This window comes from Euprymna scolopes, chromosome 13 (genome assembly GCF_053919585.1).
Source record: "Euprymna scolopes isolate OS-2025 chromosome 13, ASM5391958v1, whole genome shotgun sequence".
Classification (NCBI taxonomy): domain Eukaryota; kingdom Metazoa; phylum Mollusca; class Cephalopoda; order Sepiida; family Sepiolidae; genus Euprymna; species Euprymna scolopes.
In genome coordinates this window covers 134,336,905-134,362,097 of record NC_136494.1, presented here as the reverse complement: position 1 = coordinate 134,362,097, position 25,193 = coordinate 134,336,905, and the positions used below count along the sequence as shown (strand labels likewise).

General features: G+C 31.7%; 1 long non-coding RNA gene across 1 annotated transcript in view; it reads right to left on the bottom strand.

Annotated features, from left to right (window-relative positions):
* LOC145292195 (uncharacterized) overlaps positions 1–25,193 on the bottom strand; it is a 682,408-nt gene that overhangs the window by 656,002 nt on the left and 1,213 nt on the right. The window lies entirely within an intron of this gene.

Below are 25,193 nucleotides of genomic sequence, written 5' to 3'. Positions count from 1 at the left end.
ATAATATTAAAATTAAATTTCGGTAAAAAATTGAGTGGCTATTCCGAAAGCCGTTCTAAACATAGGGAGGTAGGGAGTGTCTATACCGAAGTCTATCTTAAGATCAGGAGGCTGGGGGTGTCTATGCGAAAATCGTTCTGCGTGTATATATATATATATATATATATATATATATATATATATATATATATATATATATGTGTGTGTGTGTGTGTGTGTGTGTGTGTGTGTGTGTATGTGTAAACTACACGATTAAGAACGAATAGTTTAATTGGCTGCTAATCACTCAGTTTACAGCTGTTTTCGTCGGGAACTTTCTGCAAAAAATCAATCGAGTCCATTGTTATTTAGATCAGTTTCCATAGCAACGTGGACGTTTTCTTTTCTGTGTGCATATTAATGAAAACATCTTGTATGTATTTAATACTTGCATAAGCAAGGTATGTGTGGCATAAATCTTTCTTTTTTTATCGTCCTACAATTCTGTCCACATGAGCTTTCAATCTTTACCAATAAAGGCGTGTAGGTACATGCGGACAAACACCCGTGCACCGACAAAATCAGACAAACACAATGAATATGGGTGCATCATTTTGAAATGAGGTATCTTTATATGTTTGTATATTTCTATGAACAGGATTCACGCCTAAGAAAATCATGCTTAGAACACAGATGCAAGGCGTAATGGATACAAATGTAAGTCATATTTAGATTTATTTACTTCATGCAAACTGAGTAGGAAATACACGTGTGAGTATTCAGATACCATTCAATATATTCAAAATTTTCATCATAGACATTAGACATTAATTAATTAATATTTTCCAAATTTCATGTCGAAAATATGAGAATTACTTTCGTAGTGGGTATAATAATAATAATAATAATAATAATAATAATAATAATAATAATAATAATAATAGGTTGGTTGGTTGTTTTACGGCATATCAATCCTTTTCAGGTTATTTAGTGCCGAGCTCCGTGATTTTGAAGAAAATTTCTTTAAAAGAAAATATGTTGTTGTTTTTTTTTTAAGTTGGTTTCTATTTAACCTATACTTGGAACCCTAACAGGTACTAACACTCTGGGTCAGAGTGGACTTGAGAGCAATGCCAATTAAATAGTAGCTCCACACTCCACAAAGCCCGCAAGCTGGGCCTCACCATCGGATATAGTTTAAGGTCATCTCCAGGACCAATAATAATGGGAGAAATTAGAATGAAAGGAATAACTGGAAAAATACAACGAGCAACAATCATGAAAACAGCTGAAATATTAAGAAAAACCTTTGAATGTGGAAACTAACAAATAGGAGCAACAAGTGCGCGCCAGGCAAACCGCTGCAAAGGCAAAACATGAAACACTACATGGAACCAAGAACACTGAAACCGCATATCTATAAGTTCTCTAACACAACGTACCCCCATTGCCACATCACTGCTCTCCACAAAAAGAGCGAGACCAAATAACCAAATAGAATCAAGGAGGAAGGAAAGACCGATCGACTGACCAGACCTCAGCCAAATAAGTGCGATAGAATTGGGAGCTTGGGGAGGCTTATTGCCACTCATATCCTAGCAAAGACGAATAGCTGCTGCCAACGAGAAATCGATGGTAAGCAGCTGTTGCGATAACGTAAATTTATTTGCAAATGTTATCGAAAGAGGTGGAGAGTACTGGAAACCTGGGGAGACTTGTTATCACTCAGCTTCCAGGGAACACCCCATGCTGTTTTCAGGGAAAGATATCTTGTGTGAAAGCTCCTTGTGAGGAGGAGGAGGAGGAGGAGGAGATGATGATAATAATGATGATGATGATGATGATGATGATGATGATAATGATAATAATAATAATAATAATAATAATAATAATAATAATGTAATCCTTTATTTAAAAATCAAAAATATATCAGATTTACATTCAATTTAATAAATTATATCTGGATTTTCATTTAGTTCTGGAATTAATTTTACGCATCGTAGGTGTAATGGGTCGCTATGATGGCTATATTTATATTATTTATTTTATGAAAAAGCGTGATAGCTTGTTGTAAAATATTTGATACATCTTATTTATATTAAATTTTAACAATAGGTTAAGGTGTATATACATTTATAAATATACGCCAAATGAAAGTTTCTTATAAGTATTCACAGAGTGTGAGGGGGCATAATAAACATTTACCCTACTATTTAAAAAAAAATCTTAAATATTTCATATTTGTAATGTTACATTTATATTCATTGGACGCAAAAGAAGGAATATCATCTGAATTTCAATTTATTTTCAAGATTCTTTTAGCATTATATTTTAGACATTTCATAGAATCAAAATCATATAATTGTGATCAAAACGAAGATTAAAACCAAGATATATTAATAATAAAGCTCATGTGTAGAACACTTTCTTTTATTCTGATACAAATCTGCTGATTATTTTGATTCTACATATGTTTAAAATTTATCGCTTAAGGGCTCTTTAGATAAATGTGAAATTATAAGGCAGTGTGTTTCGAGTATTATGACAAAACAGAATCCTCTTTCTTTGGTTTAACACTAAAATATCTGCCAAAATCTCATTTTTTTTAATTTATTATTAGTGTGGCTTCACATGTTTTGTTAAACGAGTACATTTTGGTTTCATATATCATAAATAAAAAACAAAATAATAAAATTCCCAGATAAGGACCATATAACTCTTAAGCAATTTAGTAGAAAAAAATACCACCTTGAGAAGCAAGTTTCTACAAAACTTCTTAACCAGAAGCTGCATTAAGCGTGCTTACACTAGAGGGCTACAATTAGAAAACCAGAATTAACCTCAAGATTAGTAGAATTATATTTTTAAAAATTCATCTGTCTCTCTCTCCCTCTCTCTTTCTCTTTCACTCTCTCTCTCTCTCTTTCTTTCTCTCTCTTTCTCTCATATATATATAAGAACAAGTAGTTAATAAAATATGTTAAAAAACCTCTTTGAAAAAGAGTTAAAAACATATTTAATTTTAAAAAAGAAACACTAAATAAGTGGATAGTCTTAATCCGCGGAGTTTCGAATAAATACTTTCCTTCTCACCAAAGGGTAGGATTTAGGAAAATGCGGAATCAGATTTTGCTTGCAAAATTATTAAATGAAACTACAAGTAAGTCATAGATCTTACTTGATAACAAAAAGTGAAGCAGAGGGAATAGGGTGAATAAAAAAGTAATTTCACGTGAATGGATAGTCTGGTGGTGGGTAAAATATCCAATGACGGTAAAATTTTAAATTGCAGAATCAATTAAATATATCTTCTATAATACAAAGCTGAACGTCTATGCGTGTGTCTGGTCACGAATAGGCTCCTATATGGTTGACTATTATAGAAAACTTATCACATATAATGATAGAAGATGTATCGAGACACAGGAATGGGCATGTTTGATCTGGCATAATGATGATTCATTAAACTTGTGGGGTATGCGTACACGCCTTGTCCACAAAGTATGGAAATAAAAAAAATTAAAATTAAAAAAAGCGTTTACAAGTGTTTTTGATATAGATGTACATAATAATATTTGATAAGTATGTTTTAACATAAATAAGGATGGTATAATAAAATTGTGGGGTCTGCGTTCGCGCCTGGCCTCCATAGAATGGAAATAGGCACAAACTTTAACAAAGACTGTTCATATCTGTCTGCGTAAGTATACTTTGATAATCATGTTTCAATTTGAAGAAATATGGTATAATAAAATTATGGGGTGTTCGTTCGCGCCTGACCTCCATAGAATGGAAATATGTCACAAAATTTAACAAGGTTTTTTTATATAGATCTACAGAATATTGTGATAAGTGTTTCATTGTGAACAGGTATGGTATAATAAATTACGGGGTTTATCTATTTTATTTTTACTTTCATCATATTTCGCTTTGGTTTTGATACCCCCAAATTCGAAGCTATCTCATTACAACCCTTCCTTTTCATAACCTATCATACTTTCATAAATCAGAGTCCATTTTCTGTAGGCTGGTTTTGAACCCAGTCAACAACGGGTACTTTTGCTAGTATATAAATAAACGTATAGAACAGCAACAATAATGTTCGTTTGTCCAAACAACGAAGACCATCTAATTATTCTAAATATGATGGATTACACGTGCTTAGTAGCTTCTCTTAAGTGAAACTTGTTTTCGAAGAACCAGTTTCACTCTCTCATCACCCAAGCCTTATTCAGCGCCAGGACAGTCGAGGCAGCTGGAGTTAAATGTTGATGCAAACCGTATGTCTAAAATTTGTATTCTAAACTTGATCACGATTTGCTTCACAATTTTGCTTCTACAAATTAAAGGATTTTAAAACAAAATTTATATTCAGTAAATATCGCTTAATTTGTGTTAAATTTACTATGGCTCAACTGCAATGCAATTCGAAAACATTTCACTTTTTAAATGAGAGTTGTCACCCATAATATAACTCTTTAATAAACAAAGCAATATAACTCTTTAATAAACAAAGCAATATTTAATCATTAGTGCCTAATATGTATTCTTAAAAGTTTAAGATATCTGGTTTTTAAAAAGGTCTACTATATATATATATATATATATATATATATATATATATATATATATATATATATATATATATATATATGATAGCAGCATAATTGGTATGGCACTTAGTTATAATAAGTTGTGCCGTTTACATAAGAGTGTAGATATATAATATTCATAGACACATGTATCCACTGCGTTATGGCTCATTAGTGTGATTACATACTTTATGTAAATATAACGTCCTGCATAAAAAAGAAAAAAGCGGGGCAATGTTGGCAGCTGGCTTGGCTGCCACATACCCAGCATTACAATCTTCAAAGGAAGAAAAATAAAGAAATAAAAAAGTGTCTATGAATACTATATATCTACCCTCTAATGTAAACGGCACAACTTATTATAACTAAGTGCCATACCAATTATGCTGCTATCACACACACACACACACACACACACACACACACATATATATATTTCTATGATGCGTGATATATTTATATATATATATAATGCGTCAGGTGCTTACAAATTTAGAAAGTCCTGAAATAAAAACCATGTCTAATTTCAGAAGAGTTTCCGATTGGTAACTTTTCTGTTTTAGTCTTGGAGATAAAGAACAGTGTGTAACTGTTCTGTACAAGCCCTGAACTTTACAATTTGGTAGGCAAAGGATAAAAGATCTTTTTTTCCTTCTGATACAAAATATTTTGTACTGGCATGATAAAATATTCAATATTGTTATTGATCATATCCGGTTTCTGATTAGTTGCTAGCAGCACGTCGCTTTATTTTATTGTCCAGTTTATATAGCTAATGTCTGTAAGTTGAACCCTGAAACTTTCGGTTATCATACGCTCTTCACTATATCAAAGTTATTGTAATTGAAAGTTGCAAATAAACATATATTGAGAAAGTTTACTAGGATGGACTATAATTACTTATGTCAAATCATGGATATTAGTTTGATGTTAGCGCCGATGTTTTTTTTTAATGTAGAGAACGCTTTATACGTTCTCTCTGTTGAAAAGAGCTATTTTTCTATGTAAATTTTTTTTGTTGGTTGTTTAGAAAAAAAATAACGTAAAGAGTAATTGGCATCTTGCGATAGAAAAATACTCAGGTACCTTAACTAGTTTAGCTATACAATTTTCATAGCTGAATTGAATGGAAATACTGTTAAAAACTTAACTGTGAAATCGTCTGAGATATGCACATAATTTGGGTAATAATTGGGAATTTGGGTGGTTGGAACTTCTCACAGACGTTTTGGTCAGCACGATTTTCGATGAGAGCAAATTTTGCTGGTTCATTTCAGTTGAATCATGTTTGAGCTCATGTATAAATCCAGTGAAAATCTATTCTAAGATAATTGCTTTAAACATTACTATTTCCGTAGAAACACTAGGACACATCACAAACATATACACACTCCTATACAATGTATATTTTAATTTATGTACTCTAATTAATGTAACTCTTCTGTATGATGAGCCGTAGTGCATCGACATTATTTATAATCTGGAGCGGGTGTTAGTTCAATCAAGTAAACATATATACAAAGCGTTTTTGTTAAATCTATAGGTTATTCCCTATAAGCTTGAGTTCTGGTGGGCATATGTTCGAAAGTGTATTTAAATTATAGATGACACAAATGAATCATGTAAAAAATACATATTTGTTTAATAATATTCTTTCTGTGATTTATATTTATTTAAAGTTTGCCACCTCTAAAAACAGCCATTATTTCAAGAACTTCAATAATGTAGACGTGTACATGCAAGATTGATTAAGTAGATGGCCATTGCTTTATAATTACGGGGTGGAATGATAAGAATGTCGGCCTAGAAAAGACTACACGGTTCTATTTTCATTTGATAAAAACCGGTTTTATTTTTTGTTGCAGCTACCAGTTGGCAAGTTGTGTACACATCTCTGGAGCCGAGTATTCACTGAACTTATGGAAAAGGCATGCTCCCAGTTCCGGACCCTTATCGAGGCAGTGAGTGAGGCTGAAAGCGGCTATATTGAGTAGATGTCAGCTCTATAAGATAATCAATTTACCTGAATTGAGCCTTTCAATAAAAATTTTAACATAAAACTCTAGTGTATTTTCTTTAGGGCGATAACTTTATCGTTCCGTCATGTATATTGTAATTTATATATGCGCATGTGTGTGTAACCTCACTTTGGTGTGTGTGAGTTTATAGATTATTTGATTAGTGTGTTCATACTAGGATATAAAACACGTCGATTCGTCTTTCCGTGTCAACATTATGTGTGAAAGTCAACATATATATATTTACTTAAACAATGATAAACGGGGAATTGCAGTTTGTCTCCCGAGGGCAGTGTTTACACATCACGGCCTCCGCTTTATTTACACGTGCGTGTTTTAAGAAAGCTCATTTGCAGTTATATGTATTTAAGTCAAGCTTCGGGTTAGTATACGTCAATCTTTGTTTGTTTAGCCATGTATTTTTATGGACATCTTCTGTGTTCAGATAAAAAATGAGGACAATGTGTTCGTCTTCCCGCGGTTAGAACGGTTTAAAAGATTCTACCTCCTTTCTCTCTCTCTCTCTCTCTCTCCTCTCTCTCTATTCCTATATATATATATATATATATATATATATATATATATATATATATATATATATATATATAGTTAAATAGAATTGTAGAAGGCGGTACAATGCAGAAGTAACGGAAAGACACAAGCTGAAGCAGGTGAGAAATTTATTAATACAACTTATAAATGAATTTATTTGTGCAGGTATTTTTATCCGCTTCGTTGCTGCATTTGTTGCGGATGCGCGCTATTTCATTCCTCGCGTAGTTTATTTTAGCTTTACGGGGGAGGGCAATAAATTCAACCAAGTGCTAGAAACCAATGGACACCCAAAACCAACTATTGAAAACCTCAATAAATCTAGAAGACGCACGGAACATTCTTCCTCTAACACCTGCTTTCTAAAGCTGCCCCATTTCAACGACAAGATCACAACAGCCATCCGCAAAGCTATACACAGAGAGGGTCTAGACATACAACTTATACACACTGGGACATCACTAGGACAGAATTTGTCAAAACGCAAAACCCACCTAAGCAACGTGCCTTGCACCCTAACTAACTGCCCGATGAACACCACTAACATGTGCCACCGTACATACACAGTATATCGCATACAGTGCACCAAATGTGACCAATCATACGTCGGTAGCTCAGTGAGACACGTGCACATTAGAGTAAAAGAACACATACAAACACAAGCCTCTTCTGTTCGCAAACACCTTCACACATGCGGCAACACTAACAAATCCATCAGAATAGATATTTTAGCCACCGAACGCAATGTTGGCAAACTTCGTATCAGGGAATCAATCCTGATTGCCAAATTACATCCCAAGATTAATCAGCGACATGAATTAGGCTCTTCATTCTTAACTTAATGCACACCATCCCACCATTGTATAATACAATTAAAAAATAAATAAACAAACAGAATAAAATAAATAAAAAAATAAATCCAAAATTAAATTAAAATAAACCAAAATAAATAAACAAACAAAATAATAAATAAGCAATCCCTATTCAAGATTACTACACATTAATAATAATAACAATGTTTAACAATTAAATAGCAAGCCTAAGATATATGCATTAGATGGTGTTAGCATGTGGGCTACATGCATATGACTCATGCAAATTTATAAGTTTATATGCCCCAATATAACCCAATTGATTTCTCCGAGTAAACCTAACAATATTAATCGCAAATAACAATAAGACATAATACACCAAAAACAGAAACCCAAGTTAAGTCAAATAAACAAACACATTATAAAATAAATAAAAAAAATTACTCAAACTCTCGAAATAACTTCTAACCACTTCGTCATAACACATTGCATATATAAATAAATAATTATAGTTACTATATAATTGAATTAAAGATACAAGAATCCATAAATGAGTATATATACACTACATAACGAATTAAATAAAATACCCCAAGAATTTGAATAATATCACTAAAATAAAATAAATAAGCAAACAAATAAATACGTAAAAAAGTAATGCAACGTTATATATATCTAACTGAGAAGAAATATCGGTAACGATTATCCCCCTTAGAACAACTCATCAAATAGTCTCCCTTGACCAACCGATTTATTCAAAGTCTACACTCCCACTACCCCAAACAGAACGCAGAAACACAAACAAAAAATAAATTAGTTAATTAAATCTCCTCAATATAAACATAAACTACTATACAAAAAAATAAATAAATAAAACAAATAAATAAATTAAAAATAAAAATAAGTACAAAAAACAAAAAAACATTAAATTAAAAAGCCACCAACAAGGTCCGGACAATTATTTAGCCCGATACTCTTACTGTTTACTGCTTACAACAACACGTTTGAACCAAAGATAAACTATTATAAAAAAAAAACAAGAAAAACAAAACAAATAAATAAAATACAATATAAAATAAAACCACAAGTTCCGAGCGATGATTTGGTGCGGTATAGTTACTGCCTACAACAACACGTTTGTCAAAGTCAAGTAAATATCTGACGAAGAGATCTTTCTCGAAATATTATATTACACGGACCGACTTTCCCAGCTGACCACGGTGTAAATATAAATATACTGCGTATATGAAATATGAATATGTACACATGTATTTATAAGTTGTATTAATAAATTTCTCACCTGCTTCAGCTTGTGTCTTTCCGTTACTTCTGCATTGTATCGCCTTCTACATTTCTATTTAACTACATACTATACAATGCTTCAAGCAAACTACACCCACCTCTTATATATATATATATATATATATATGTATATATATATATAATGAAATAGAATATATATATATGTATATATATATAATGAAATAGAATATATATATATATATATATATATATATATATATATGTATATATATATAATGAAATAGAATAGATAAATTTGCTATATAAAAATAACGAAAAAAGTATCTTTGACAATACTAAAAATACTTTTGATGATGATCACGGATCGAAAGCGCTCATGGACAAAATGGTCTAATACAAAATCACTCAACCACATATAACACAATACACCCCCCAGAAACCAAAGAAAATGCTTGTTTAATCGAGAAAATTTGCTAACAAATCAAGAATAAAATAAAACAAAAACAAAAAAAGAACTCGGTGTATTTTTTATGATTGTGTATGATATTTTGTGTTTATTTTGAAGCTTCATTTAAACATTTTAAAGTTTTGTATCCGGATTTTAAAAAGTTCTTGGTACTATTTTCCTTGCAAGTTATTTTAGTGACGGATAGGTAAAGTCGTATGTCAACTTTGATAATCCATGCATAATAGACAACTTGTAATAAATACTTCGAAAGCCTGTTTACATAGGAGATAAGCGCTCCTAATAAACTGGGCGGACCGAACAAGGAACAAAGACCCCACCTAAAGGAATTTCTTCAAGAGTATTCGAGATGCAGTCAACTTAGCGCATAAATTAGTAAAGTGAAAATGGACATTTAGACAATTGTAAGACTAAATATTAAGTATAAAAATTAAGTATGAAAATTGTGGCTACCTTAAAGAATACAAGACACATATATAAAAGACTTAGAAATCAAATAGTCTGCATACTTCCCTCAAATATTTTAAATAAAATAAAATGAAATAAAAAAGTTAAAAAATGAATAAGATAGATTAATTTGGACAAACTGAAAATTGATTATCTCCCCTTAACTGAAACAAAGAAGGAAAATTAATAAGATAAAGTAATAATCTCCCTTGAACCAGCTAAACTTTACAGAAGGCAGACCGGAAACCATACAAAAACAGAACAGTACATATTTACTAAAATGCATTAAATAAAAAATTAGAAAATTCATATTAGAATAAAATAAAATATACAGAGATAGGAATAAGCTATCGTTAAATAAAAATGAACATCATTATAAAAAAATAAATGCGGCCCTGAATTTTTTTCCTCACACAGAAACAACATGGCTGACGAGAGCCTAACATCATTTACGTTTTACCATTAACTGGCCCCCTTTATGTTGGGCTTGAAACCGACGGTACCAATGTTTTTCTGAACTTCTGTACTATTAAATAAATAAATATTAAGCTCTTATATCGAAAAAAGTTTTTCTTTGCAATCGAGCACTTTGTTGGAATTCGTTCCCCCCCAAACAACATATATATATATATATATATATATATATATATATATATATATATATATATATATATATATATTTAAAAAGGGGATCCAAGACTTATTTGAAAGATTCTTTAAATTAAGACTTATCGGAACATTGAAAAGCTCAACATAAAGATGTAGCGTCAATATAAAAAGAAAAAAAAATCAACAATAGAGCTATATATACTAGTGCATATCGATTTAATCATCAATTTTTCTGACGAAAATAAGTTGGCTTCGAAATACATAAGTGAAAAACATATTTATACTCCTTATCTCTATTGAAGTATTGCCCTTATTGAATTGATGACTAAATTTATATGCACTAGAATATAAATCTATATTGTCGTTTTTTCTTTCCTTATATATATATATATATATATATATATATATATATATATACATATATAATCTGGGTGATGCATATTAAATATATATATATATATATATATATATATATATATATATATATATAGTCATCCACAGTCAGGGAGATTCTAACCGTTGCGCTATACTGCTGCTGCTCTACGGGCAGTGAATTAACAATATTTTGACATTGTCTAAATAACTAAGCTCAATTTGTATACACAAAAAGCATCGTTTCACACGCTAATGGTAATTTGTATATCACTTCCCAATATGCTCAACCTAAGATAGTATTATAGTCATCCACATACAGTACTGTCATCACTATGGCTAGACAAGCAACTATCTCAAGCCAGGATCGAAAACCGATCGCCCAAACGACAATCGGAGATTCTAACTGTTGCGTTATATGAACTGAATTAACAATGTTTTTACTTTGTCCAAATTCCTAAGCTCTTGTATATATATATATATATATATATATATATATATATATATATATATATATATATATATATATATGTATATATATATATATATACGCACATAAATATATATATATAAATATATATATATGTATATATATACGCACATAGATATATATATGCATATATATATATATATATATATATATATATATATATATATATATATATATATATATATATATTACACAGTGATCACCACTTATCAAGGCCCGGAAGCTCTGTTCATGAAATCCGCGTTTTGATCTAGGCACAGATATAGAGTGGGCGAAATTTTTCACAGTGGACTCAGCTAGACGGGTGTTTTTGGTGAAAGATTGGCGAGGGGGGGCCAGAGATTGGAGTTCAGACGAGCACCTGCCATGGAAATAACCATAAAACAAGGATAGGCTCGCAACGTCTCTTCTGTGGGAGAGAGGTTACATGGTAGAGAAAAGGGCATCCCCCACTAAGCCACGAAGTCTATTTTGTACTCTGTCAAGGCATGCAGATATGGCAGCAGTATTCCATTCTTGGACGTATTTGGCTTTTATATAGATAGAGAATTGCATCAGTAGTGAGATATCTTCTGGAGTGGTAGAAGGATCCCACCATCTTTCCAGCGACCTTGGCAACAGACTTGACGTACGTGTTTCATTTCAGATCAGGAGTAAAGGTCAAACCCAGAAGTATATATATTAAATTAATCAGCCTGGCTGTGGTAAATATATGTTTGACGCATCATTTTGTGCAAAATCTGATTCCTTCCCTTACTTATTGCATGTTTAATTGTCTGGATCTCAATTTGTGTATACAGTAAATAAAATGAAAACAAAGTGTTTCCTTTGATACAATTTATCTATTACGTTCATACATCCCGATTTTTTTAGCAATTCTTTTACTTTGTTGACTTTGTAAACATTTTTCATATTCTACGTTTCCGGAACGCTACTTTAAAGATTTAACTGATACTTTTTAAAATATTTTATTTTTTTACTTTTATTTTGGAGAACCTCTTAAACATTTTAAAGATTTTAATTAAGATCTCAAAAAAAGTTTGTTGAACCTATTTTCTATTCTGTGAGATTCATGTATGTTTTTCTATATCCCTTATTGTATTATATTCCCTTATTTCTCTCTTTCTATACTTTCTTACCCTCTCTATTTTTTCCTTTTCCTTTTTCCATTATTTGCTCTTTTTTTAGTAATCTCCATTATTTCAAAGTGACTCAGATTGTTTTATTGTTACTCTTATATAATACCCTTTGAGTTTACTCTTATATATTGCATCTAGCTTAATTATTTCTTAATTGCATTTATATTATAATCCCCTCTCTTCATTCTCATTTAATATCTTAGTATTATGAAGCCATTTTCGTTATATTTGCAATTTATATAATCCTGTGTTTTCTCCTCTTCTGATGAGAAGCTTTTAACTTCAAAATGCCATTCATCTAAAATGTTTCTTTTTGTTAATTTTTAGTTTTGTTATTGTTTGGATGATATAATAAAACAATATACAACGTTTATTCCTTATGCCTCTGTTTCATTTCATATTATATATATATATATATATATATATTTATATATATATATATATATATATATATAAGTGAGAGTGTCTGTCCTACACAATAACTCTGTCAATTTTTAGTCTACAAGCTCAAATCTGATATACAGGGTACTTAGATTTGGGAAAATCTATATGATCAATTTTCGGCCAGAAATGTCACTGTTAAGGGTTCGAAGTTCAACAATTTGGTCTTTGAGAACTCTACCAAACTCCTCCGACAACTGGGATATAAACACTTGAAATTTTAGATATAGGTCTCTTGGACATGGATCTAATTTAATAAATTGATTTAAGCTCAAAACAATACATTTTAAGGGGTCATAAAAGGGGTCAAATTAAAAAAAAATGACTTTTTTTGTTCAGCATACACCCCCAAATCCCATGATAGTATATATATATATATATATATATATATATATATATATATATATATATATGTATTAGAGCCGTGCTAGGGGTTACAAATGAAAGAAACCACAAGTAGTGTAAAGTGTATAAAACATATGTATTTAGCAAAAAGAAAACAGGAGCCACTAAAATGGTATGAGAGGAACGTTTTCGTAGCATGCGGTTAAACATGGTATGAATGTCTCCATTTAGTCTCTGAAACCAGTGGTATTCATAGGACTGGTTGATTCCACTTAGTTCTGAAATAGTGGTGATTTGTACTCCACAACAATATATATATAAAGTCTTACTTAATATATAATGTAGATGTCAAAACGTAATACCTAGCTCAAAATATAAAATACTATATATAAATAGAAAGACAGACTGAAATAAAGTATATGTGTCTGTGTGCGTAGGCACCGTTAATGTTTATGCGTTTACGTCTGTGTATCTTTCTAATTTCTCTCTCCCGTTATTATATCTATCTGTACATTTATCTGTCCTTACACTCCCAATCTCGCTCTTTTAGAGAAAGAGAGTAATATAGATCTTAAAATATCTGTATATGTGTGTCTATCTCAAGATGTTCCTATATTTATGTGTATTTGTGTATGTTCCTCTGTTATTTTTATTACTGCAGTGGCAGTAGTAGCTGCAATATAGACAGACGAACGCGTTGTATCATGATGGGATTTTACTCGCTAGAGATAACTGAAAGGAATGAGGGAAAACCCATTCCGTGAGTTTTTTCCTTCCCGCTGCTCGGTTGTAAAAAAAACACCGCTCAGGCGTACCCGGTTCAATAGTACCCACAGCATTTTTCCCTTGCGATGCGAGCAAATATAGGTGTATCACGAATGCAAAAATGCCGTCTGCATGATTACTCCTAAAGTACAGATATACTCATATATAAATATATACATATGTGTATTACTGTAAAGATTTAAAAAAATAACACAACCACACACACACATATACACCCCCCCACATATATATATATATATATATATATATATGCATATATATATTAATATAGTAAAAATACAGTAATATATATATATTACTCCAAGCTTCTTTAGACTATATATATATATATATATATATATATATATATATATATATATATATATATATATATATATATATATATATATATATACCTCTCGATAGGAAGCAATATATATATATATATATATATATATAATTCAAAATATATTAGCCACGGATACGCGTTTCGTGGATATAATTCTCATTAGCGCACCTGAAGTAGCCAAGAGTCGCACATGAGTTGTGTAAAAACCGTACACGTGTCCGCAGTATATATATATATATATATATATATATATATATATATATATATATATATATATATATATAGTAAGATATGAAAATATATATGGAAATTAAGCTCTACACACAAACAAATATATATATATATATATATAAATATATGATGATTTTAACGTCTTGTCAACCGAGTGCCACTCTCTCAGACATGAGCCCCAAAAAATGACTTCAATCGCCACAGGACCATTTTAATAGACAAATGCCTGAGGGAGTATCTATACACAGATGATGTTGCAGAGTCTTAGCTTTGTACGACAGCTCAGTCTCTTTCTCGGTTCAAAATGTTGTGATCCAGCAACAAGCAAGAGCAAGATAGCCAGCAACAAGTTAAACTGCAGACCAGCTTAATATATATATATATATATATATATATATATGAGAAGATTAAGATTAAGAAGAAAGAAATGAATATGCAGGATCCACAAATATAAATTTAAAAAAATATATTTACATTATAATAACTTTTTATAAAACAATGATAAAACCAAGGCGAAACTTTATTAGACAAGATTGAGAAAAATAGAAAATAGTAAAAGAAAAACTTCCAGAATTTTGCTCGGTGTTACACCCGGGACAATATAAGTATGATGTGTTGATAACTCTCGTGTGCTCAATAAAAGAATAAGATTTTCCCATCCTTAATTGTTGGAGCATTCACACTTATATTGTGTGGACATCCAAACTGAGTTTGCGAGTTTCTCTCCCCCTTCACCACTCGATAATGCCTTTGTTCTAACATTGGCTTTTACTCTGTCTTATCGAATTTTTACGATTTCTTTCCTCCTTCATTTGTCTATGTAGATTTGTCTCATTCTATTCAAATCTTTCCCGTTTGTTCATCGATGTATTATTTTCACCGTTTACTTATCTACGTCTTGCTGAAACTACTGTCATTAATTTTCCCCACTCTTTATCTTTGCCTAAATCCAAACGTAGATTCCATGAGCAGAGCTTCTTTCTTAGAAGTGCACGACTGTGGAACTCTCTTCCGTTTTCATATTTCCCATCTGACTATAATTTGGATGTCTTCAAGTCCAACATAAACAAATTCCTGACAAACCGCTCTCTTAAGTAAGACGCCCTATCAAATATCCAATACTAATGATTACTACGATACTATGTCATTGATTACTGTACACGCAATAACCCTTATCCCCGAGCGGCTTCCGGGCTTTGATAAGTGGTGACCTCCATGTAAAAAAAAAAACAACAAAAATGTCTAATTATTTAACGTACTTGTTCTTTCTTTACTCTCTATCTCCTCCTCCCCTCTTTACTCTCCTATCCTGTCTCACGTTTATCTGTTTTTCTATATATCTTTTTATCACTCCATAGTTTAACTAACACTTCACGCCCTCTTTCTTTAACTTATTGAATTGCCACAGTCTTTTCTCTCTTCCGTTCATTTTTTCCTTCTCTTGATACCTTACTTTCTCTTTCGCTGTTACCATTCATGCACACACACACACACACACACACACACACACACACACACACACACACACACACACACACACACACACACACACACACGAGATTTATATGTGTGTGTGCGCGCGTGTGTGGTTTGTGAGTGTGTGTGGTGTGAGTGTGTAAGCAATAGCAGGCAAGCGTTCAGTCATGAATGGCCCAGACACCTTCAAAATATTTGTAAAAAAATTAAAGGGTCTTCGGTATGCAAGATATATACTATAACAAAAATTAATAATCTAAATGATCACTAGATAACACTATCGGTGATTTTACGGGAATCGATGTGTCAACATCTTACTAGTGATCCCCCTCTCTCTCTCTGTTTATATATATATATATATATATGTGTGTGTGTGTGTGTGTGTGTGTGTGTGTGTGTGTGTGTGTGTGTGTGTGTGTGTGTGTGATCAAGATAATGGAAATATTATTCGGACGAAATAGAGAAATAAAATTTAAAAAAACACGTTATGTATTCATCAACGTTTGGATTTAAACGAATATATCTGTTGTTTTGTTTTCTTAATTTCATTCATCCAGAGGAAGTCTCGAAATAAAGACGAAACATTCATGAACACATAACTTGGTTTGTTTCTTTTTTATTCTCTCTCTCTTTTTCTCTCTGTGTCTTTCTCTCTCTCCCTCTCTCTCTACATATATATATATATATATGTGTATGCATATTAAACAATATACACTCACTCACGTATATATCGATACACACACATATACATTTGCGTATGTAGCCATATATATATATACACACATACACATACATATGTGTGTGTATGCATACATACGCCAATGTATATATGGGTGTGTGTGTGTGTGTCGATATATACGTGTGTGAGTGTATACAGTTTAATATGCATACATATATATATATAGAGAGAGAGAGAGCGAAAGAGAGATAGAGAGAGAGAGAGGGAAACAGAGAGAGAAAGAGAAAGAGAGAGAATAAAAAAGAAACAAACTAACGTTTCGTCTTTATTTCGAGACTTCCTCTGGATGAATGAAATTAAGAAAACAAAACAACTGATGAAATCGTTGAAATCAAAACGTTGATGAATACATAACGTGTTTAGTGTTTTATCATTTCGGAAATCTTCAGTGCAGGGTATCACGATTAACACCAGTCGCTAGATTCGAACCCGGCAACACAAGCCATCTCTGGCTCCATTAGCAAAGATTGCATCCATTCGGCTACCATGAAACGCGTGAAATAACGGTGAAATTAAACATTTTTATTTTTAAATGTTTTTACGTCAGTCAGAGTGATCTAATCATTATATGAGGATTCATGCAGAAGAGTTAAATTGACCGATTAATTCAACTGAAAGTGCTAAACGATCGGAAGCGCGTTTCTAAAAGGGGCTGACATAATTATTTACTATAATAATTAAATACCTACAGACACTAGTGTTTTATCCTTTCGGGAATCTTCAGTGAAGGATGTCACGATTAACACCAGTCGATAAAAGATTGCCAATTTAAGTTTTTTTTCTAATGATATATATATATATTATATATATATATATATATATATATATATAGGTGATCTACAGGTATGAATGCTAATGTCCTCATATATATATATACACTCTTATAAATTTAAGTATTTTTGTGTATTGATATTCATATATAAAAAACGTTTTTCTATTAATTTACAAAGCAAATACAACTTTGTTACGTGTGGGTCGTGGAATTGCATTCATCTGCAAAAAATCTAGCTTATATGCATAATCTTTTCAACATTCATTTTAATTATACTGTATTAGTTTTTTTTCGGGTTTCTTATGGGATGCTCATCTTTAGTTAACTATTACGTTTAATTATATTCATGTAGATATTCTACATGATTTATACGTGCGGAATATGTACGTAAAATATTATAGTAAACACAAACCTCTTTCTATATATATATATATTATGTATGCGTATATATACATTTGTTTAAAAATGTTTCCTACCAAACTCCTCTGTCAGATTTTGGTCTAAAGACATGAAACCTAATGTACAGAGTATTCGAACCCATGTCAAAATAAATATTTGGTTTTAGCCGGGGAAAATCTGTACAAAGGTGTAAAAATTAGACACATGGAATATGCCAGGTTAATGTCGAATTACGACATTATAGATATGCATGCGTAGCATAATAGCTATGGTTCATGTTTTAATTTTTGGCCTTGAAACAAACATGTCTTCATAGATCAGACATTAACATTGAAGTAAAAATAACTCGCAAGCTAAACGTTTCGGTTTCGATTCTCAGTGGTGGCGCGCGAGGCATTTTTGTTTTTACTTTTAAAATAATTACTATATATTGGGTAATGCCGCATGGCCTGCACACACATACACATACACACACACACACATATATATATATATATATATGTGTGTGTGTGTGTGTGTGTGTGTGTGTTTATATATGCATTTTATCTTAATGATGTCAATGATACGTTCTCTTTTACAAATTATGCGTGAATCTCACTACCGGTTCCTGAATTATATTGGCTTATACAAATAGATAAATGCACATACACTTGCATACGCAAATTATATTTCATTTAAATATAGATAGCGTAGTCCAAGACAACAAGTAAAATACTTACATTGCTCCATATATCTTTTGCGTATCTAATTAATTCTAGCGCGCAAGGCGACAATTCCATTCAGAAAATATGACGTGATTTTATTACGTTTAACGCAAGGAGGTGATTGTGTTGAAGTAGTTACTAACGAACCGACGTTACGTGTTCGAATCACGTTTCTTCCCTGGGACTACGTTCACCACTGATGTCGGTAACTGTTACGTTGTCTCCGACTTGAGAACGATGTTCTAAAACATATTACGGAAATTATTGCAGATAACAAAAAAAACAAAAAACAATTGATTCAAAGCATTAAACTATGTCTTTGCGCATGATTTTAATTTATGTCAAACTTACTCTTAATCTTTCTTTTTCTCTGAGATTAGTTTCATGTAAGAATGTCGATCTCGTTCGCGGTCAATGAATTAACACGTCAATTACTCCCTTCCCGTTTATACTAACATTTTGCCATTATTCTTGTTTTTCTTTTTCTTTAACTATTTTCCCTATCTTTCTCTCTTGTCGTTAATTGTAGTATGTTACTGAGGTATGTTACTTCACCGTGTAAATTAACTAAAGCGTAAGGTGCGAACGAATTACTGCACGAAACATGCGTTTTAATTCAGTCGTAAAACAAGATATATACAAAATGATAATCGGTTTTGCTAAAAGAAAATGTACTTTCTCAGTCGTTTATATTAAAGATTGTTTTAAAACATTTATTTGGCACTAACAGTGTTACCGGGCGCTACTCGCCCATGCATGGAGTATTGTTGTCATATTTGGGCTGGTGCATCTGCTACTATTCAATCGCTCCTAGACAGGGTTCAAAAGAGAGTCGCCAACTTAATAGGTCCTGAACTGTCATCTAAGTGTCAGCCTCTGTCCCATCGACGAAATGTAGCATCCCTCTGCCTGTTCTACAAGTATTTCAATGGTGAATGCTCTGACGAACTGCAAGCACTTGTGCCCTCTCGACGTAAATACCCCAGACAAACCCGATAAGCAGCAAAATCCCACCCCTTCACAGTTGAGATCCCCAGATGTAAGAAAGCCTTCTACTCCAGTAGTTTCTTCCCCAGGACCGCTGGACTTTGGAATTTCCTTCCGGGTTCCTGCTTCTCCAACTGTACTGACATGCAGAAGTTCAAGTGTAACGTGAACCGACATCTTCCTGCCCAACTCCCCACATAGTACCCCTGTAGCTTATGTCCCTGATAGTTCATCAAAGTGGCGATGTGCCTTGTTTGGGGTTAATAAAAAAAACTCAGGGCAAAAATATACTATGTTTCGAAACCTTTTATCTATCAACCAATTTCTATCCGAGATACTATCTTTAATTGTTTTCCCCTTCCTTGTTTCATTCCCTCTATCCCCAATCCACTATTACGCCTCCACCCGACTCATTCGTCGCTATGTGAATATGCAAACACGGACAACATTTTTTATAGAAAAGATTTCTCAAGAAATAAATCGGCATTTTCCTTCAGGATCAGTACTTAATAACCCTGAAAACCAACCCTTCCCTGCACGATAATAAATATGTTTTTTTCTAAATTTTTTTATATTATTCTTCTGTGCCGATCACCCATCAAGTGAATACCAACTTTGTATCTTTATAGTTTCTTTTAATTTGGGCCGAAAATGCAAACATAAACAGATACGTTCAGACAACTTACTTTTTTTAAAAACTATAATTCATTCCTTATCAAACGCAAATACGACTTTGATTATAGTGCTATTTAAAACGAGCATTTACCACTGGTTTTATTAGCATAAATGTTCAATTAGACGTGAAACTTAAACTGACTCTCAACAAAGATAACAGTACACATGTGCATATATACTTACTTTTGTAATATGTATGTCATAAACAATGTTTATCTCTCTAGTGCCCCGTTAAAAAAATAAACCACACTTGACAATCAGTAATGTTAATGTATACACACACATATCTATCTATCTATCTATCTATCTATCTATCTATCTATAGTATAGTAATATTTATTAGATATGTCGCTAAAACAATATCTGAGATGAAAAGCTTTATCAATATGAATACCTAAAGGCGAAGACGAGTTTTTCCCCTGATGAGATCTTAGTTATTAATAACTACAGATCATAACATTGACATGTACGTATAATGCAATATGTATGTGTCTGCATAAAATTATTAATATAATAGTTTTATTTGTTATTGGGTTCTATTATATAAACGTGATGGATATCATCTGGACGATTATCCAATTCATTCTTAACATAGACTACTACATAATGTTCGAGTTCGAAGTATAGCTGGAATTTATCTATCACTTTATATATATATATATATATATATATATATATGTATACATACGTACATATGTGTGTGTTTGTGTTTGTATGTGTGGATGTGTATGTGTGCTTGTCCCTGTGGGTGCGTGTGTGTATGCGTACACATTTCTATGTTGGTATTTACATTATATATTTTGATGCTTTATTAGATCTAATTAAATAAAATATAATGCGTGCGTGCTATTGATAAGTTACTAAAAAAAAAAACAGATATGTGCATTACTTCAGTCCGCCACAAAATCTCGAACACCACGACACATAATATGGTAATAACAGTTTTACTAGTTGCGTTCATCATAACATTGCTCTGAAACGTCCCATTCGAAATATGTGTGTGTGTGTGCGTGTGGTGTGTGTGTGTGCTTGTGCTTGTAGGTGCGTGTGTGTATGTGTGTAAACCAACGCGTGTGGGGGGGGGCGTAAACTTCGCTTAAACATGATATTTTAATTTGTCGAGATTTCGTATATATTAAAATGAAATCTTGATTTTAAAAGTAAACAAACAAAAAAACAAACAAACAAACAAGGATTTGGATGAATCAGCGTGAAGCAAAACAGAAAACAAAATTGTAGCATTACAACGCAGGTGACTTTCCAACCGTATCAACGTTACACGTACATAGAGTAATTAAAAATTAAAAAATTAAAAACGCACTAAGATGCATATACAAATAGTATAACGATTTTTCAATTTTGATTCATTTTTGAACCCCTTAAAAGCTATTTTAGCCGGCTTTAAACCCATAAAAGAACGGTCCATAAAGCATCCAATCATTTGAGGCTCATAGCGACCCTCTGCGTCTTTTAGTTTTGGAGAGATAAAGTTTGAAAATATGAAAGACAGGCAGACATATAGTATTTTATATATTAAACAAACAGGAGGAACGGGGCCCGGCTTGCCCGTGCGTAAACTACGCTTACATATGACATTTTAATTTGACCAAATTTCGTATGTATTATTATAGAGTCGTGATTTCAAAAGTAAAAAAAAAAATGTTTAGGTGCCATCAGCTAGAATCGAAACAGCAGAATCCATAGCTGGTGACGTTACCACTGTACCGACGTGACACGCAAATAAACCGATTAAAAATAAAATTAAAAATAAACGAAGATGAATGTACAAAATGTTGAACGATTCTGTCAATTTTTACCCATTTTTGGCCTTTTATAAACAATTTTAATCGGCTAAAGACCCATAAAAAATGGCCCATAAAAATCCAATGATTCGAAGCCCCTAATTCCTAACTCTACGACTTTAAGTTTAGGAGGAGATAGAGTTTGAAAATATGGAGACAGAACGATAGACAGACTGACAGACTATCATATAGCCTTTTATATATTGGATTATATATATATATATATATATATGAGAGAGAGAGAGAAAGAGAGAGATGTGTGTATGCTCAAGCACGCGCGTAAGTGTAAGTTTTAGTATCTATATATCTATGCAAGTGAAATTGTCTGTCTGTATGTGACAGTGTCTGTGTGTATACAGTCCCATACAAAACTACTACTGTCAATTTTCAGTCTACAGACTCGAGATTTAACATAAGGAGTATTGAGATTTGCGAAAATCATTTTGTTCGGTTTTCAGCCAGAATGTTTGCTGTCGAGGGGTCAAAATTCAACAATTTGTCTTTGAAAACTCTGCCAAACTCCTCTTCTAATCTCGGGTATAAGCACTTGAAATTTTAAATGTAGGTTACCTCAAACATAAGTAAAACTTTTGAATACATTTATATACATATGAACATAAACTTATGAACAATACATAGGGCCCGAGCAAAGCCGGGCTGAACTGCTAGTTATATATAAAAATATAGTTTTTGATAATGGATAAAAAAAAGGCTAATCGATTTCAGTTGAAGTTAAATGATTCTAACATATACATTTGGTAAAATAATTCTATATGCATATAAACAGCACAGATTTAACATAGGTAAATAGGGTTGTGTACATCAGTTGCGTACTGTATATCATTCGGCCTCGTTCATAAATATATGTGTCAATATATTAAACACCTTTCAGTTTTAATGACTGTTTTTATGTGTATTAATAACAGTGTTTCTGTGTACTAGTATTTTTTTCTATTATTATATATAAGATACTATTAAAGTGAAGGTTGTAATATTTACGATGTTTTCAACAAACACGTCGTTACATATGAATGTTTATACCAGTTCCGATGGTGTAGAAATGTTCGGAAATGCATTTAGGCAGAATTACTGATATCTAAGTTTCAAAGATCTATAGTTTAGTAATTAAAGATCTATCTATCTATCTATCTATCTATCTATCTATCTATCTGATAATCCAATATTCGAATGGATAAAATCCAGAGAATATCCCTCTGGTTGTGTAACAGTTCTGAATAACAAATATAATATTTTTTATATAATAGTCCACAATAAATAAATTAATATAAATAATACTCATCTCAATAATGAATTCCAATTAAAATAATATAAATAAATATAATGTATTCATATTTGTTTATACAATGGTATAAAATGTTTCGCTAGGTGGTTATGCATTTAAATGTAGGTGTCAATGCTAGCAAAGCAAAGCTTGTGCATGTCTGTATACATAAATAGACTTATCTATCTATGTATTTATCTGTCTTCTCTCTCTCTCTCTATATATATATATATATATACATATATCAATTCACACACATATATATATATGCACACATATATATACATATATATATAGAGAGAGAGAGAGAAAGAGAAAGAGAAAGAGAGAGAGAGGGAGAGAGAGACAGATAGACGGATAGATAGATTGAGAGAGCGCGAGAGAAGATTTCTAATATCCGTAAGTGTTATATACATACGTAATGATGATTGAATATTTGAGTGTTTAGTATACCCTCTTATTTTATGTTCCAACGCATTTATTAATGTTGTTAAGGTATATTTATAATCCGCCAAAAACATGCGCCAGGGTCAGACAAATTATGCAATGTGGATGCACTTCAATTAATAACAATACGATTTCTATAATGCTTCGAACATGATAAAAGTACAAAAATAAAATAATCCTGATGCACACACACACATACATATATATATATATATATATATATATATATATATTTATAGATTAACATTTTACTTGAAACGTACTCGCTTTGTATATACCAATCATAATGGATTAAAAACACTTTCACATAAATAATTTTTTTTATAAAAATATCTTCTTTTATATAAATTTTGTAAATTTGAAAAAAAAGTTCAAGCTCAATGAATGCATTTTTATTTGGTTCCAGAGCATATGTAGTGTAGTATAATAATTCTTCAGGTTCCAATTGTCAAGTTCTCTAAGTTGGTTATTTATTATTTTTCAAAAGTTATCCCTTACAATATAGTTTCTTATTGCGGTTTACAATCATTTAAATTATGTGATTGCTGCATATTTATTCATGTACCTATCAGATGTTTACCTTACAAAACTGATGTCCATATAAAATGTTTAGATACGTTTTAAGGTCAACATCTGATGAGTACATGACTTAATATGCAACAATAGCATGATCTAAAATACTCTTGTTGTTTGCTATAAGAATATATGTTGGAAAAGAAATATATAGCCAACTGAGAAAACTTGATATTTGGGACGTAGAGAATTATTATACTACACCACACACACACACACATATATATATATATATTTTTTTTTTTCAGTGTGAATACGTGTACGGGAAAAATGGGTGTATGCTTAAATTGTTTTGTGGCGTATTAAGATATTGAGTTCAATATTTATCGCGAAAATTCCGTACAATATAATCAACTCATTTTGATTATTACATACTAGTTGAATGAAAATGAGAGTTGGAATATTTAAAAACACACGCACACAACACACACACACACGCGCGTGCGCATATATATATATATATATAT